This window comes from Bos taurus, chromosome 11, assembly GCF_002263795.3.
Source record: "Bos taurus isolate L1 Dominette 01449 registration number 42190680 breed Hereford chromosome 11, ARS-UCD2.0, whole genome shotgun sequence".
Classification (NCBI taxonomy): domain Eukaryota; kingdom Metazoa; phylum Chordata; class Mammalia; order Artiodactyla; family Bovidae; genus Bos; species Bos taurus.
Window position 1 is genome coordinate 76,604,500 of NC_037338.1, and position 15,070 is coordinate 76,619,569.

Here is a 15,070-nt window from a genome sequence, read left to right on the forward strand (position 1 = left end):
GTATTAGTATCTATTAATTAATGAATATGGAATAAATTGACATATCTGCAACTTTGGATCTATCTATCAAGAAATCTTTACGTCAGTTCAGTTCAGTTGCTCAGACGTGTCTGACTCTTTGCAACCCCCTGAATCGCAGCACGCCAGGCCTCCCCGTCCATCACCAACTCCCAGAGTTAACTCAAAATCACATCCATCGAGTCGGTGATGACATCTAGCCATCTCATCCTCTGTCATCCCCTTCTCCTCCTGCCCCCAATCCCTCTCAGCATCAGAGTCTTTTCCAATGAGTCAACTCTTCACATGAGGTGGCCAAAGTACTGGAGTTTCAGCTTTTGCATCATTCCTTCCAAGGAAATCCCAGGACTGATATCCTTTGGAATGGACTGGCTGGATCTCCTTGCAGTCCAAGGGACTCTAAAGAGTCTTCTCCAACACCACAGTTCAAAAGCATCAATTCTTCGGCGCTCAGCTTTCTTCACAATCCAACTCTCACATCCATACTTGACCACTGGAAAAACCATAGCCTTGACTAGATGGACTTTTGTTGGCAAAGTAATGTCTCTGCTTTTGAATATGCTATCTAGGTTGGTCATAACTTTCCTTCCAAGGAGTAAGCATATTTTAATTTCATGGCTATAATCTCCATCTGCAGTGATTTTGGAGCCCAGAAAAATAAAGTCTGACACTGTTTCCACTGTTTCCTCATCTATTTGCCATGAAGTGATGGGACCAGATGCCATGATCTTCGTTTTCTGAATGTTGAGCTTTAACCCAACTTTTTCACTCTCCTCTTTCAGTTTCATCAAGAGGCTCTTCTTCACTTTCTGCCATTAGTGTGGTATCATCTGCATATCTGAGGTTATTGATATTTCTCCTGGCAATCCTGATTCCAGCTTGTGCTTCTTCCAGCCCAGCATTTCTCATGATGTACTCTGCATAGAAGTTAAATAAACAGGGTGACAATATACAGCCTTGATATACTCCTTTTCCTATTTGGAACCAGTCTGTTGTTCCATGTCCAGTTCTAACTGTTGCTTCCTGACCTGCATACAGGTTTCTCAAGAGGTAGGTCAGGTGGTCTGGTATTCCCGTCTCTTTCAGAATTTTCCACAGTTTATTGTGATCCACACAAAGGCTTTGGCATAGTCAATAAAGCAGAAATAGATGTTTTTCTGGAACTCTCTTGCTTTTTCCATGATCCAGCGGATGTTGGCAATTTGATCTCTGGTTCTTCTGCCTTTTCTAAAACCAGCTTGAACATCAGTAAGTTCATGGTTCACATATTGCTGAAGACTGGCTTGGAGAATTTTGAGCATTACTTTACTAGCGTGTGAGATGAGTGCAATTGTGTGGTAGTTTGAGCATTCTTTGGCATTGCTTTTCTTTGGGATTGGAATGAAAACTGACCTTTTCCAGTCCTGTGGCCACTGCTGAGTTTTCCAAATGTGCTGGCATATTGATTACAGCACTTTCAAAGCATCATCTTCCAGGATTTGAAATAGCTCAACTGGAATTCCATCACCTCCACTAGCTTTGTTTGTAATGATGCTTTCTAAGGCCCACTTGACTTCACATTCCAGGATGTCTGGCTCTAGGTGTGTGATCACACCATCATGATTATCTTGGTTGTGAAGATTTTTTGTACAGTTTTTCTGTGTATTCTTTCCACCTCTTCTTAATATCTTCTGCTTGTTAGGTCCATACCATTTCTGTCCTTTATCGAGCCCATCTTTGCATGAAATATTCCCTGGTATCTCTAATTTACTTGAAGAGATCTCTAGTCTTTCCCATTCTGCTGTTTTCCTTTATTTCTTTGCATTGATCGCTGAGGAAGGCTTTCTTATCTCTTCTTGCTATTCTTTGGAACTCTGCATTCAGATGCTTATATTTTTCCTTTTCTTCTTTGCTTCTCTTCTTTTCACAGCTATTTGTAAGGCCTCCCCAGATAGCCATTTGGCTTTTTTGCATTTCTTTTCCATGGGGATGGTCTTGATCCCTGTCTCCTGTACAATGTCATGAACCTCCATCCATAGTTCATCAGGCACTCTATCAGATCTAGGCCCTTAAATCTATTTCTCACTTCCACTGTATAATCATAAGGGATTTGATTTAGGTCAACCTGAATGGTCTAGTGGTTTTCCCTACTTTCTTCAATTTAAGTCTGAATTTGGCAATGAGGAGTTCATGATCTGAGCCACAGTCAGCTCCTGATCTTGTTTTTGCTGACTGTATAGAGCTTCTCCATTTTTGGCTGCGAAGAATATAATCAATCTGATTTCGGTGTTGACCATCTGGTGATGTCCATGTATAGAGTCTTCTCTTGTGTTGTTGGAAGAGGGTGTTTGCTATGACCAATGCATTCTCTTGGCAAAACTCTATTAGCCTTTCCCCTGCTTCATTCTGTATTCCAAAGCCAAATTTGCCTGTTATTCCAGGTGTTTCTTGACTTCCTACTTTTTCATTCCAGCCTCCTATAATGAAAAGGACACCTTTTTTGTGTGTTAGTTCTAAAAGGTCTTGTAGATCTTCATAGAACCGTTCAACTTCAGCTTCTTCAGCGTTACTGGTTGGGGCATAAACTTGGATTACTGTGATATTGAATGGTTTGGCTTGGAAACAAATGGAGATCACTCTGTCGTTTTTGAGATTGCATTCAAGTACTGCATTTCGGACTCTTTTGTTGACCATAATGGCTACTCCATTTCTTCTAAGGGATCCCAGCCTGCAGTAGTAGATATAATGGTCATCTGAGTGAAATTCACCCATTCCAGTCCATTTTAGTTCGCTGATTCCTAGAATGTCGACATTCACTCTTGCCATCTCTTGTTTGACCACTTCCAATTTGCCTTGATTCATGGACCTGACATTCCAGGTTCCTATGCAATATTGCTCTTTACAGCATCCAATCTTGCTTCTATCACCAGTCACATCCACAACTGGGTATTGTTTTTGCTTTGGCTCCATCCCTTCATTCTTTGGAATTATTTCTCCACTGATCTCCAGTAGCATATTGGGCACCTACTGACCTGGGGAGTTCCTCCTTCAGTATCCTATCATTTTTGCCTTTTCATACTGTTCATGGGGTTCTCAAGGCAAGAATACTGAATTGGTTTGCCATTCTCTTTTCCACTGGACCACATTCCGTCGGACCTTTCCACCATGACCCGCCTGTCTTGGGTGGCCACACACAGCATGGCTTTGTTTCATTGCGTTAGACAAGGCTGTGTTCCATGTGATCAGATCGGCTGGTTTTCTGTGATTATGGTTTCAGTGTGTCTGCTCTCTGATGCCCTCTTGCAACACCTATTGTCTTACTTGGGTTTCTCTTACATTGGACGTGGGGTATATCTTCACGGCTGCTCCAGCAAAGCGCAGCTGCTGCTTCTTACCTTGGATGAGGGGTATCTCCTTACCACTGCCGTCCCTGACCTCGGATGTGGGGTAGCTCCCCTTGGCTGCCGCCCCTGACCTTGTGTGAGGGGTAGCCTAATGTAGGTCTTTATAAATGTCTGTATCACTTTGACAGAGATTTAGTGCTCTTCTTGTTAGTGTGTTTCTGGGAAGTAAATAGCTTTTTGTAACATTTGTAGATTTTTCTAAATTATACCTTTCAAATTATTACCAGTCTAACTGTAAAAATATTTAATATTATTTTTGTATTCAGATACTGAATTCAATTATATTAACTTTAATTTTATTGGTTGATTCTTTAGAATTTTTATGTAACATTGTTTTTAATTAGTTACCGCTTTGAATATTCTTTTTTAACCCTTTACCTCCTGTTTCTTTTCTTATTTTTAATGTATTTTGTAGGACTTTCAATAAAATTTTTAAAAGAAAATAGACATTGAATATCTTGCCTTCACCACTAATATAGTGGAAACCGTATTTTACAATTAAATGCACTTTAAGCTATAATTTAGAGAATACTTACTAATTTTCTCATTTAATCTTTATAACAAATTAATGACACTTTACCATTTGTATACTTGCTTTTATATGAGGAACTGAGGTTTAGAGTAAATAATTAACTTGCCTAAAGGATATAATTAATAGATAATGGAATCCAGAATTTAGGGAGTCTAGCTTATGTAACCAGAGAAGGCAATGGCACCCCACTCCAGTACTCTTGCCTGGAAAACCCATGGACGGAGGAGCCTGGTAGGCTGCAGTCCATGGGGTCGCTAAGAGTCAGACACGACTGAGCGACTTCACTTTCACTTTTCACTTTCATGCATTGGAGAAGGAAATGGCAACCCACTCCAGTGTTCTTGCCTGGAGAATCCCAGGGACGGGGGAGCCTGGTGGGCTGCTGTCTATGGGGTCGCACAGAGTCAGCCACGACTGAAGTGACTTAGCATAGCATAGCTTATGTAACTGGTGAAAAGTTTTTTCAGGTAAGAAAATTTTCTTATGAACAGAGGGTTTTATTAAGTATGAATATTGTGTTGTTTTTAGCACTCTACTGAGATAATCACATAGTTGTTCACCCTTAATCTTTTAATATACTGAATTACATTAATAGATTTCCTGATCTTAATCCATTTACACATTACATTCCTAAGATACACCTTGTTGATAATGACAAACTGATGTATTTGATTTGGTAATATTTTATCTATAATATTTCATATAGATATATAAGTGAATTTGGCATTTTTATTGTATTTTACTAGTTGAGATGAATATTAAGGTTAGGATTACAAGCTTTTAAAATAGAGTTGAAAGATTTCCATGTTTTCTAATAATAAAAATATGAAACATTAGAAACATAGCTAAAATTTTGAGACTATGGCAAAGCTTCACATGTGAACCCTCATTGAATTGTTAACAATAAGTCCTATGGAACAATAATATAATTATCCATTTATTAATAGAAAACAACAGAAAGGATGTTAAGTAACTTGGAAAGTGTCACACAATTAGGAAATGACACAATCATGATTAGAACAATTGAGTTTTTGTCTGCAGTGTCTTAATTTACACTTTATCCTTTCAAATGGTGGTTTAGCTGATTAAAGAATTTAAATTTGGCAGTTCTTCTCTTAGCACTTTGAGGATATTATTCCTTTAGGAGCTAGAATCTACTGTGCTGTTAAGTCAGATCTGTGTCAATTTGTCTATAGGCCTTTGAAGATCTCTTTTCCAAACTCTCTTGAAACTACTAAATGTTCCTGCTGATCTGTGACAGTTTTTACAATTTTTTACAATAGGCCCATGTGTGTAGATTGAGATGGCAACTTGGGTGTTTTAATCAGAGGATTTTTTATTTAATATTCTCATTTATTCATTTAACAGATATTTAATTTAGCAAAACCTGTGTTGTCAGAGTGTGCCTGGCATGTTTGAATGACACCAAGGAAGCCATGTCTGTATAGATGTAAACAAACGGGATAGAAGCAGAAGAAGCAGTCAGAAAGATATCATGGGTCTAATGGTGCAGAACTCTGGAGGCCACTTAAGAGCTCTGGAGTTTAATCTATGTGAGGTGGTTGTCCACTGGGATTTTTAGCAGAAAAATTTCTTGCTTAGATTTATGTTTTCTCAGAATCATCCTGGCTACTCTATTGTAAATAAATTCTAAAAGGGCCAGTACACTGGCACGACCCAGAGGGATGGTACGGGGAGGGAGGTGGGAGGGGGGTTCAGGGTGGGGAACACGTGTATACCTGTGGCGGATTCATGTTGATGTATGGCAAAACCAATACAGTATTGTAAAGTGATTAACCTCCAATTAAAATAAATAAATTTATATTAAAAAAAGAAAAAACAGAAACATGCGGAGCAGAACCACAGGAAACTGACTATAAAGTTATGGTCTGTTTTAGATTAAAGATGATAAGAATAAGAAACAGGTGGTCGCAATGGAGGTTATTATAAGTAGTAAGATTTTGTACATACTTTGAAGGAAGAGCCAAGTGAATCTGCAAGTGAATGAGATATGAGTTAAAAGAAGAAAGAGAAAATCAAGGAAAGTTATGGTCTTAGCCACTGGAATGATTGAGACATGTAAAAAAAATCTAGAAAAGATGTTAGGAGAAGCAGGTTTCAGAGAACATAACAAGAGATCAGTTTTTGATGCCTTAGGTTTGAAACGGTTATTAGATCTCCGCATAGAGAAGGCAGTTGGAAATCTCTGAAATCTCTTGAGTCTGCGGTTCAGGAGATAAATCTGAGCTGTAGATAGGATTCTGAGACCAGTCAGGTTACATGGTATCTAAAACCAAGCAACTGATGAGATCTCCAACAGAGAAACTGGGTCTAAACAGAAAGGAGTGGAGAGAAAAAGATAACACCACCAACAAAAGCAAGAGCAAGGATTGAGCCCTGTGGCACTCTAACACAAAGAGTTAAAAAGATTGTCAGTCTCCTTGAAAAGGGTAAGTTGATAATTTAGGAGGAAAATCAGAAGAGTCTGGTATCTGAAAAATTAATTGAAAGCATTTTAGATGAAGAATTCAAATGCTATTAATATGTCAAAACTTAAGAGAGTTATGTGGAAGAAGATGTAGCTGGAACTGGTTTAAGAGAGAATTGAAGGGCAGAATTGAAAGACAAGTGTTTCAGGGAATTTTGTTATAAAGGGGAAAAGAACTATGAACTGGTAGCTAGAGGACATTAAAGACAGTAGATAGGTGAAATGAAATGAACAATTTCATTTATTGATGAGAATAAGCCAGTAGAGAGGGAGGAGCTAGTAAAAGACGATAGGGGAAAATTGCTAGTGTGATGTCTCTGATTACCATTCAAGGGACTGAAAGCTAGTACATGAGAAGGAGGCTGCATCTTCGTTAGAAGCATGAAGAATTCATCTGAAATAACAGGAAAGAAGGCAACATGCATGGATGTATATATTGCTTAGTGCAAATGTGGCAACTTGTGAAGTTCTCTACTAATTAATTCAGGTTTTCAATTACATGAGAAATAAAAACAATTGAGTAAAATTAAGGATAGTGGAGGAGGTATTGCAGGCTTGAACAAAAGGAAAGTGACTAAAATAATTATTTAGGAGATTGGGAGAGTTAATGGACTAGAGAAATACATTGTGATGATTTTATACATAAAGAGCTCATAAATGAACAAGAAATAGATGAACATGCTAATAAAACTATAAGAAAGAATTGGTATCTACAATTTATAAACACATACATGAAAACATATATGGCCAATAATTAAATGAAGTAATTGTTTACCTCAATCCTAATGTAGAAAATGAAAAACTAAAATACTGGTTTATCTATATTATTTCTGAACATTGGAAAAAAATAAACATTGAAGAAAGGAAAGTGGATAAGTAAATCATTGTGAAAGGAAAATTATAGTCATCTAGTAGTGTCATTAATTGTAGATGAATATTTAAGTTTATGAGACACATAAGTGAATTCACAATTCTCATTATACTAGTTTCTTTTTAAAATGCATTGCAAGATAAGGTGATGGCACCCCACTCCATACTCTAGCCTGGAAAATCCCATGGACAGAGGAGCCTGGTGGGCTGCAGTTCATGGGGTTGCGAAGAGTCAGACAGGACTGAGCGACTTCACTTTCACTTTTCACTTTCACACATCGGAAGGAAATGGCAACCCTCTCCAGTGTTCTTGCCTGGAGAATCCCAGGGACGGGGGAGCCTGGTGGGCTGCCGTCTGTGGGGTCGCACAGAGTCGGACACGACTGAGGCAACTTAGCAGCAGCAGGGTCCATTCATTTGTTTTAACACTGATGAAGTTTTCCTTGATTGCTTTTGCTCATTTCTGTTTTGGGCAGAGAGTGGCAATCATTTGGAAACTGGTAATCCCAGTGCCATATTTCTGAGAAGGTTAACTCACTGATTATTTCTGATAGATCTGTGGCCTGGCTTGATTTTCAGTTTAGAAAGATTACTGGAGTACCACAAGCGGTGTGGTTAAGACAGAGAAAAATGGAACATGTGAAGACCAACCAGAGATGACTTCAGGAACCATTGAGGAGATAATGAGGATAGAGCTGTGAGCAGTGGAATAGAGAGTAAAGAACAGAGTGGAGGTTCCAGATGCAGTGTATGATGGGAAAGCCCCTGATATTGACATAGAAACTACATACCAAGAAGAACATTCGGAGAAACCTACAAAGGCAGGCATAAGCATGAAGTAGAACCAATTCCTTCCCTACTGGAGCAGTGGGGACGGCGAGCTCATCTCTGCTTTGCACAGCAGCTTTACTCTTACAACTTAAAATTATAGAATTATTTTTGTCCTCAGTTACTCTGTCTGTGTTTAATTATACACCCCTGTCAGGATGGGAAAATCGCAGCTATTTTGAGGACATGGTACCTTTTCAGACTCTGTATCCCCTCTGCGTGTGATACTGAAGTTAAAAAAGAGGAATGAGAAACAGAAGAGGCGCAGGTGGTTGTTTATGGGCTTCAGGGAGATATGATTACCTCACTCCACTGATTGCTACCTGAAGGAAGGCAGATTACAATTAAGACTGTCAGGTAAAGCACACAATTAAAGTTCATTGCAAATACTGTCGACAAACTGGTATTAGCTGGGAAATGTACTCCTGCAAACAGATGTACCCTGAAAACAGAAAGGGAATGTTTCCTTCTAGAACAAATCGACTTTCATCAGATCTGACAACTTGCACTTGAGCTCTGGGGTCCTGAGCTAGAAAGAGCTTCTTATTTGATTTAAGCAATTGGCACATAGCATGAAGGTTGGAAATGAGTTGACTCATTAACGTATTTTGCTTAGTAGAAAACGCTTACCTCACCACTTTTTTGCTCTTCGCCTTCCAGATTTGTTTAAGAGCTAGAAATATTGCATTATACTCTGTTATTAAGGGGTGGAGTTGTGGTTCTGGAATGGGAATATTCTTTTTAGAAAATGTCAGAAAAAGCCATACCTCTCTATTTTGGAAACTGGCTTTGAGTCAGATGGTGTGTTTATACCTGCCCTATGTGTTATCAATCTTTGTAAGCATCTACCTTGCATTTATATGACACTAATGAGAAAGAGTTCCCATAGACAGACAGCAATTCTGCTGTTTGATTTTACTCCATAAGTAACTGTATATATCATTTCCTCTTAATAAAGTGGAGAATTCCCTCAGCTCACACATATCACAGGCATTAGTGGTAATGGGAGTAATGCATGGGGATTGTGTGGAAACTACAGCTCCTACTCTTAAGGTTTCGCTCTGTGTTTGCCTGACTCCTGATATGTTTCACGTGGTTATTAATGGAAGCAGTTGATCTGGGGAATGGCTGTCACATAACTATTCCAGCCTAGGGAAAAGGGTTTGCCTTTCTTCTTAACACTGGGACAAATAGGGTAGACTAAACCGTTTTCTATAAGAGAAGCTGTTTTGGACTGCCACCAGAATCTCAGGAAAAGATTTTAAAAAGGGGGAGGGGAGAAATGCATCATATTCTGCTTTGGGATGAGAAAGGGCTTTATGCCACAGTCAATGTCTTCTCTGATTCCTCAGGACATATCACTTCCCCGGGAAAATTAACCCCTCCAAATACATCTCAATGGCTTCTTTATTAAATAGAGTTAGGATTAAAGGAGGTCATACATATAAAGCACGGGTTCGATCCCTGGGTCGGGAAGATCCCCTGGAGGAGGGCATGGCAACCCACTCCAGTATTCTTGCCTGAAGAATCCCCATGGACAGAGAAGCCTCATGGGCAACAGTCCATGGGGTCACAAAGAGTCAGACACAACTGAGCAGCTCTCACTTACACACACAAACCCTCAAAGAATAGTCATTTTCCCTTTCCTTCCCTTAGAACCCTTAGTGTCCAAAGTGTACAATCAATGGTCCCATGTATGATACAAGCTCACTCCTTCTTGAGTCCTCTTCACTGTAAGTTATAGTGTCCAGGGGACAGCCAATGTACAGCCTCAGATGCGTCTAGCTCTTCTACTGACCATCAGGGGTGCTACTACAGTGTGTCCTGGGGAATTCAGAAAGTGCATCAATTTTCTGCTACATTGCTTCTAATACATGTTTATAGTTGAAGTATCAATTACATACAACAAAGTATGAACACCACGTAAAGTTCAGTGAACAGCTTGATATATTTCTATATGAGTGTACATTCTTATAACTACCCTCACCTCATTTTAACAAACATTATTTCTACTTCTTTTGGAGAAATCTCTAAGAGCACCCACCACTTCCTTCAGTATATAAAAACATGACATTCCAGCTGATCTCTTTTGAGGTGCTTTGAAGTTATTTTTGTTCTTCGTAACCAAGATGTCCTAGGCTTTTAGTCTTCTGTCACCTGACAGTCGCCAAGCATTTGTATGGCAGTAGTAAAGACAGTGAGACCCTCAGAAACATGAGAAATGGTACCTGTTGTACTTTACTCACAATAGTACAGGAAACGGAAGGTGAAATGAGACTAACATTTAATTAGTGCGTACTCTGGGGCCGAGGGATTGTGCCAGGTGATTTGTGGAGGTGTAGCCATTAATCTTCCAAGCATTGTCTATGTAAAGTCACACTTGATGCTCTCTTGAATATTCATCATTTCTCTTACCCACTTCTTCTAAATGCCTTTGCCGTTATTGTCTCTGAGTGGCGGTGGTGATGGTGGTAGCGGTTTAGTCTCTGAGTTGTGTCCTACTCTTGTGACCTCATGGACTGTAGCCCACCAGGCTTCTCTGTCTTGGGATTTCCAGGCAAGAGTAGTGGAGAGGTTGCCATTTCCTTTTCCAGGGGATCTTCCCAACCCCTGGTTCGAACTTGGGTCTCCTGCATTACAGGTGGATTCCTTACTGACTGAGCCTCCAGGGAAGCCCTTGTCTCCACACAGAGCTATTTTTTGCAAGTATTGTCTAGTTCCTAGTCCCTGTTTCTCTGTCTCTCTGTGTCTCTATGTCTCCTTCTCAGCCTTACATTCTTCCTTTGACCCTCCTGACCATATTTTCTTACTTTCTCTTTTTCTCCTCTTCATCTCTCTCCTATCTGCTGTACACCAAAATTTCAGATTCCTGAAAGTTGATCATCTGTGTTTCATTCCTGAGAACACTCAATCTTGGATGCTTGGCCATCTCATAAATCGTCTTATTCAGTCATCTAGCACTGGCATAGAGAAATGCTGAAGTTCCATAAACAACAGCTCTCTTATGAAATGGAACATATGCTGCTTTACAAATTTGGCCAATGGTATTAGCTGAGTCATTTCCCACCCTTTTCGATGCCTGCCTTCTCCACTTGTTTCCAGATTTCATTTTTTTTTTTAACAGTTGTAGGCATCCTTCATAGTTCTGAGCCAGTATCCACATTAGTCTTTTCTATTAAAGAAGCCACCTGTAATGTAGGAGATGCAGAAGACACAGGTTCAATCCCTGGGTTGGGAAGATCCCCTGGAGGAGGAAATGACAACCCACTCCAGTATTCTTGCCTGAAATATCCCATGCACAGAGAAGCCTGGTGGGCTACAGTCCAAAAGGACTGCAAAGAGCCACATACGACTAAGCACACAACACACCATCATGTTAGTGATCATAATTTTTCAACGTCTTGTTCAAAGCAATTTAAAACAATAAAACAACATCTTATTTGAATACAATTGTTAACATTTCTCAGGAGTGCTTCAATTTGTTCTCACTCTACACTGTGATCTAGGCAAGGTAGGCCTTATTATTTTCATGTTTATGAAAATAACAAAAGAAACATAATGAGGAAAGAGACATGACAGAACCAAGTAATTGTCATGGGTAACTTAGCCCAGCCTGTAATTATCTCTACATTTTATATTTTCTCTCTCCTCCCCTATAGAGTAAATTTCTAGAGAAATCAGTTCAGTTCAGTTGCTCAGTCGTGTCTGACTCTTTGCAACCCCATGAATTGCAGCATGCCAGGCCTCCCTGTCCATCACCAACTCCCGGAGTTCCCTCAGACTCACGTCCATCGAGTCAGTGATGCCATCCAGCCATCTCATCCTCTGTCGTCCCCTTCTCCTCATGTCCCCAATCCCTCCCAGCATCAGAGTTTCTTCCAATGAGTCAACTCTTTGCATGAGGTGGCCAAAGTACTGGGGTTTCAGCTTTAGCATCATTCCTTCCAAAGAAATCCCAGGGCTGATCTCCTTCAGAATGGATTGGTTGGATCTCCTTGCAGTCCAAGGGACTCTCAAGAGTCTTCTCCAACACCACCATTCAAAAGCATCAATTCTTTGGTGCTCAGCTTTCTTCACAGTCTAACTCTCACATCTATACCTGACCACTGGAAAAACCATAGTCTTGACTAGACGGACCTTTGTTGGCAAAGTAATGTCTCTGCTTTTGAATATGCTATCTAGGTTGGTCATAACTTTACTTCCAAGGAGTAAGCATCTTTTAATTTCATGGCTGCAGTCACCATCTGCTGTGATTTTGCAGCCCCCAAAAATAAAGTCTGACACTATTTCCACTGTTTACCCATCTATTTCCCATGAAGTGATGGGACCAGATGCCATAATCTTCATTTTCTGAATGTTGACTTTTAAGCCAACTTTTTCACTCTCCTCTTTTACCTTCATCAAGAGGCCTTTTAGTTCCTCTTCACTTTCTGCCATAAGGGTGGTGTCATCTGCATATCTGAGGTTATTGATATTTCTTCCGACAATCTTGATTACAGCTTGTGCTTCTTCCAGCCCAGCATTTCTCATGATGTACTCCGCATATGAGTTAAATAAGCAGGGTGACAATATACAGCCTTGACGTACTCCTTTTCCTATTTGGAACCAGTCTGTTGTTCCATGTCCAGTTCTAACTGTTGCTTCCTGACCTGCATACAAATTTCTCAAGAGGCAGGTCAGGTGGTCTGGTATTCCCATCTCTTTCAGAACTTTCCACAGTTTCTTGTGATCCACACAGTCAAAGGCTTTGGCATAGTCAATAAAGCAGAAATAGACATTTTTTCTGGAATCACCTGCTTTTTTGATGATCCAGCGGATGTTGGCAATTTCGTCTCTGGTTCTTCTGCCTTTTCTAAAACCAGCTTGAACATTTGGAAGTTCATGGTTCACATATTGTTGAAGGCTGGCTTGGAGAATTTTGAGCATTACTTTACTAGCATGTGAGATGAGTGCAATTGTGTGGTAGTTTGAGCATTCTTTGGCATTGCTTTTCTTTGGGATTGGAATGAAAACTGACCTTTTCCAGTCCTGTGGCCACTGCTGAGTTTTCCAAATGTGCTGGCATATTGAGTGCGGCACTTTCACAGCATCATCTATCAGGATTTGAAATAGCTCAACTGGAATTCCATCACCTCCACTAGCTTTGTTCATAGTGATGCTTTCTAAGGCCCACTTGACTTCACATTCCAGGATATCTGTCCTTTATTGAGCCCATCTTTGCATGAAATGTTCCCTTGGTATCTGGACCACTTAAATGTAGTTCAGTTTTTTATTCTCTGCCATTATCCCATACCAACCCCTGATAAATCAATAATGGGCTGTTGATTTGAACCACAGCTCCAGTCCACAACTGTGTTAAGTTGGGCAGCTGGTGTCCTGATACTGCTCATCTTTGAGACCTCAGTGTGTTCCTCGTTTAATCAGACTTTATCCCTAGTGACCTGCAAGCCCTCTTTGACTATGTGCTTTTCCCCATCTTTTAGCCATCTTTTTTCTGTAACACTTCTATTCAATTCAGTTCAGTCAGTCAGTTGTGACTGATTCTTTGTGATCCCATGGACTGCAGCATGCCAGGTGTCCCTGTCCATCATCAACTCCTGCAGCTTGCTCAGACTCATGTCCACTTAGTCAGTGAAGCTATCCAGCAGTCTCATCCTCTGTCATCCCCTTCTCCTCCTGCCTTCAATCTTTCCCAGCATCAGGCTCTTTTCTAATGAGTCAGTTCTTTGCATTAAGTGGCCAAAGTATTGGAGCTTCAACTTCAGCATCAGTCCTTCCAATGAATACTCAGGACTGATCTCCTTTAGGATTGACTGGTTGGATCTCCTTGCAGTCCAAGGGACTCTCAACAGTCTTCTCCAACACCACAGTTCAAAAGCATCAATTCTTCAGCATTCAGCCTTCTTTATGGTCTAGCTCTCACATCTATACACATGACTACTGGAGAAACCAGAGCTTTGACTAGATGGGGATTTGCTGGCCATGTAATGTCTCTGCTTCTTAATTTGCTGTCTAGGTTTGTCATAGCTTTTCTTCCAAGGAGAAAGTGCCTTTTAATTTCCTGGCTGCAGCCACCATCTGCAGTGATTTTGGAGCCCAAGAATATAAGATTGTCACTGTTTGCTTTGTTTTCCCATCTATTTGCCATGAAGTGATGAAATCCGATGCCATGATCTTAGTTTTTTTTAATGTTGAGCTTTAAGCCAACTTTTTCACTCTCCATTTTCACTTTCATCAGGAGGCTCTTGAGTTCCTCTTTGCTTTCTGCCATAAGGGTAGTGTCATTTTCATATCTGAGGTTGTTGATATTTCTCCCTACAATCTTGATTCCAGCTTGTGCTTCATCCAGTCTGGCATTTTCCATGATGTACTCTGCATATAAGTTAAATAAGCAAGGTGACAATATACATCTTTGACATACTCCTTCCCTAATTTGGAACCAGTTTGTTGTTCCATGATAGGTTCTAACTTGCTTCTTGACCTGCATACAGATTTCTCAGGAGGCAGGTAAGGTGGTCTGGTATTCCCATCTCTTGAAGAATTTTCCACAGTTTGTTGTGATCCACACAGACAAAGACTTTAGTGTAGTCATTGAATCAGAAGTAGATGGTTTTCTGAAATTCTCTTGCTTTTTCTATGATCCAACTGCTGCTGCTGCTAAGTCGCTTCAGTCGTGTTCGACTCTGTGCAACCCCATAGACAGCAGCCCACCAGGCTCCTCTGTCCCTGGGATTCTCCAGGCAAGGTTACTGGAGTAGGTTGCCATTTCCTTCTCCAATGGATCCAACGGATGCTGGCAATTTGATCTCTGGCACCTCTGCCTTTTCTAAAACCAGCTTGAACATGTGGAAGTTCTTGGTTCACTCCTAATTAGAGCTATCTATATTTCACCTGCCTTGACTCTGGGGCCTTTGGACATTTCATCTCTTAAATAGTCAAAACATCTTCAAC